This window comes from Capricornis sumatraensis, chromosome 3 (genome assembly GCF_032405125.1).
Source record: "Capricornis sumatraensis isolate serow.1 chromosome 3, serow.2, whole genome shotgun sequence".
In the NCBI taxonomy this organism is placed as follows: Eukaryota; Metazoa; Chordata; class Mammalia; order Artiodactyla; family Bovidae; genus Capricornis; species Capricornis sumatraensis.
Genome location: NC_091071.1, coordinates 163,248,978 through 163,253,330, shown reverse-complemented (window position 1 = coordinate 163,253,330; position 4,353 = coordinate 163,248,978).

The window sequence follows — 4,353 nt, the reverse complement described above, 5'->3', positions numbered from 1 at the left end:
ATACTTTGGACACCTGATGTGAAGAACTGAATCACTGGAAAAGATGCTGGGAGGGATTGGGGGCAGGGGGAGAAGGGGATGACAGAGAATGAGATGGTTGGATAGCATTACCGACTCAGTGGATATAAGTTTGAGTGAACTCTGGGAGTTGGTGATGGACAGGGAGGCCTGGCATGCTGCAGTTGCAAAGAGTCAGACACAACTGAGTGACTGAACTGAACTGAGATAATAAACAACACAAATAACTGTCTGCTGCTGGTTGTTGGGACTGCTTTTCATTTCTCGTTATTAGAAACAACGCGGCAGTGAACATCCTCACTAGTCTTCACAAAGGGCATCCAGTTCAAACCCCACCAGCTCTGCCACTTCTGCTGATTCCTCTCTGTAGCCTCCCCAGTTGATCACAGGGGGACAGGAGGCAGGTTCTATTTAAATCAAAAAGAGTGTGAAAAAGAGTAACACTATTTTATCTGAATTTTCAGCATATCACTCAGAAAGATTAAAATATCATCAACAGGTATATACATTTGAAATATATTTTGAATCACATTGTTTTTTACTCCATCAAATTATGCAAGACATAACTAGTAAAATCTTTTTTTATTTAAAGTGGAAATACTTCGTTTTTCTGAGGATGCAGCAAATATTTGCATACTGCGGAAATTTCAGACAGTAAAGTCAGCTGTTTTACTTAGCAAGGGAGGCCATAACAAAGTGTCATGAACTGAGTGGTTCAAACAAGGGTAATTTTTTTGTCTCTCAGTTCTGGAGGCCAGAAGTGTGAGACCAACATGTTACCACGGTTGGTTTCTCCTGAGGTCTGGGAGGGGTAGTCTTATCCATGCCTCTCCTCGGGCTCTGCTGATTTACTGGCAATCTTGGGCATTCTTTTGTGTATAAAAGCATCACTCAGTTTCTGCCTTCATTGTTACATGGAGTTTTTTGTATACATGTCTGTGTCCAAATTTTCCCTTTAATAAGGACCCCCATCCTATTGGATTGGGGCTCATACTCATCACTTCATCTTAACTAATTACATCTACAACAGTTCTATTTCCAAATAAGATCATGTTGTGAGGTGTTGAAGATTAGGACTTTCAACCTATGGATTTGGGGGCACAATCCAACCCACAGCAGCAGTTTTGTCCATAATTCCACTTCCCTAGAGTGACTTCTGTTATCAGTATCCATATGCAATTGGTGTATATTCTTCTAGGTTTCCTTTGCATGCATATCTACATTCACAAAGTTTATTTAGTAAAAAAAAAAAGGGGGGGGGATTATATATTTACTAATCTTCTTTCAGTTAGCAAAATGATCTGAACACCTTTCCACATCATCCAATACAGAATACATTTTAATGGGTGCACAGAATCCTATCTTTTGATGTGCCACGTATGGTCGATCGAAGAATATTTCAGAATTTTGTTCTTCCAGTCAAAGCAGCCATGAAGATACTCATATGCTCTGTGTTTCCTTGCTTCCTGGCTTGCTGTATTCCTAAGATAAATTGCTACAAGTGGGTCTGCTGGTTTAAATGGCCTGTGCTGTCCTGTGCTTAGTCACTCAGTCGTGTCTGACTCTTTGTGACCCCAAGGACTGTAGCCCGCCAGGCTCCTCTGTCCAATCCCCTTGCCTGGGGATTCCAGGCAACAGTACTGGAGTGGGGGGCCGTGCCCTCCTCTAGGGGATCTTCCCTATCCAGGGATGGAGCCTGCATCTCGTAGGTTTCCTGGATTGGCGGGCAGGTAGGCTCTTTGCCACTAGCGCCACCTGGAAAGCCCTTAAATGACCTATTCTTGCAAGATATTTGGACACATATTGATAACCTGCCCTTCAGAAGAGCTGTGACTCTTTACATTCCCTCCATCAAAGCAATTCCTCTACCATACCCGCTTACACTTGAGCAAGGACAACTCTGTTATAGCAGCTGAAGCAAGATCTTGATCATCCTTGGGTCTCTTTTGGTCTCACATTCCGCACTGAATCTACCAGCAAGTTCCCTGAGCTGTGCTTCTCTGACCACTTTTTCCACCTTGGTTCATGCCATCATGTCACCTGGTATCTCACTGGACGGTTGCAGGGTCCTCTCCAGCTTCCCCGCCCCCGCAAAGTCTGTTCTCCCTTCAGTCGTCAGAGTGCGCACTTTGAGAAAATGAAATCGACGAAGCCCTGCCTTTGCCCCAAACCCAGATCCTTCATTCTGAATAAGGCCCACAGCCTGCCTAGGGGGATCCAGACTCTAATCTATCAGGCTCTGCCTGTGTCCTTTCCCAGTTTTTTTATTCGTGTGTTTGTCGTCATAAAAAACAGAGATCTCTTTGTATATTCAGAATATTGGCTCTGTCCATCAGAAGTCACTGGTAGTTTTCCACTTCAACACCTGCCTTTTTTATTGCATTCACAGACTGTTTTGATATATAAATCCCTCAAATTTTCCACTCTGATTTCTTCCTTGCCTTGTAAACTTAGACTCCCTTTCTCTTGAAACTTACGTATTCACCAACATTTTCTTCTAGCATTGTTATATATATAGAACATTGAAATAGTTGGTCATTACTTTTTCTTTTAATGTTCTCAATGATTGGAAGGTATTGGCTTTTCAAAACACATTTTAGAATGAATTTTCTACTTGTCTGCAAAACCCTCTTGAGATTTTTTTTTCATTGGCTTTGCTCTGATTTGGGGGAGAGTCTACATTCCTATCCAGGAATATGGTTTGTCTCTCCATTTAAGCTTTATGGTCCCTAGGAAAGTTTTGTACCTTTTTTTATATAGATCGTAAAACTGATCCCTAGAAATTCAGGTTTGTAGTGTTTTTTTTTAAGATTTTTTTTTTTTAATGTGGACCATTTAAAAGTCTTTATTGAATTTGTTCCCTGGAGGAGGAAATGGCAACTCACTCCAGTATTGTCTCCTGGAGAATCCCAGGGACAGAGGAGCCAGGCGGGCTACAGTCTGTGGGGTTGCAGAGAGTCAGACTTAACTGAAGTGACTTGAGCATGCATTGAATTCATCACAATATTGCTTCTGTTTTATGTTTCGTTTTTTCTGGCCTTGAGGCATGTGGGATCTTAGCTCCTCCACCAGGCATTGAACCCATATCTCCCGCTTTGGTAGGCGAAGTCTTAACCACTGGACCACCAGGGAAGTCCCTGTAGTTACTTTTGGGGAGGAAATATATTTGCAGCCAGCCTTCTTCCTGGGGACATCATCCCAGGCCAGGCCCTTCTTCCTGCTGTTGGGGTATCTGAAGGGAAGGAGAGGAACATTTGGAGATGGAAAACTTAATAGGCAGTGGCCATGCCCAGGGTCTGCCAGCCCACGTAGAGCTTGGCACCTACCCAGCCTGCTTGGGCAGATTCGGTGACGCCCCCTGGTGGCCGCCTGCAGGGCGATGCTTCTGCTAATTTTTAATATCACTTTCAAATCACCCCCCAGGATTTTCCTTCCCTGTTTGAATTTTGAGACACTTCTCATCAAAGAAAGCAAACATTTTCAACATTTTTGACTCAGAGAAGCACAGTGAAAGATGAACATGAAAAAGTCACTGTAAAGCCAGATTGACTCATAAATGTAGTAACTATTTTTTTCATTCACTCACCACCTGCTGATGAAAGGTGTCTTATGTGCTGGGCTGTAGAGATTTAGGCATGAACTAAGACAGGCAGGGGCCCTACCATTCACTTGCATCTTATGTTTTAATGAAAAAAGACCAAAAATAAACAAGGAAATAAATGTGATTATTCCCAAGAGTGTTACATACTTTAAAGAAAATAAAAGTGATGTATAAGAATGGAGAGGAAGTCAGGGCAGGCTTCTCTGAGGAGGTGTCATGGAAGTGGAAGCTGGATGGGAAGGAATCAGCTGCAGAGGATGGACTTGAGATTAGCCCCTCTGGTCAAATCCAGAGACTGTTTTTTTAAAAAAAAAAAAATAGAAATGGAAATTCAATCAGGAAGACAGCGGAATATATGTGTTTTTGTTGCCTTGTCCGTTTTTTCATATTCACATTTTATGATGTGCTTCACCCACAAGGTAAGAGTGAATTTCCTATTTGTCTGCAGACCCCGCCGTTTGTACTTGTTCAGGGAATGTGGATGTTGGCAGCTTTGGTGTGGGAGGTACCTTGCTTTAGACCTTGAGCTGTCTTTCAGACTGTGCTTAAGGATTTTTTCCCCTGAAATTACTGTTGACAATACAAAGAAGAAAGTCTAAGAATTAACAACACATAGTGTTGTGAGCTAAACTGTCACTTCCCCAGTTCCTATGTTTAAGTTCTAACCCCTATTATCTCAGAATACGTCAGTGGGTGGAGACAAGGCTTTTAAAGAGGTGATTAAGTTAAAATGA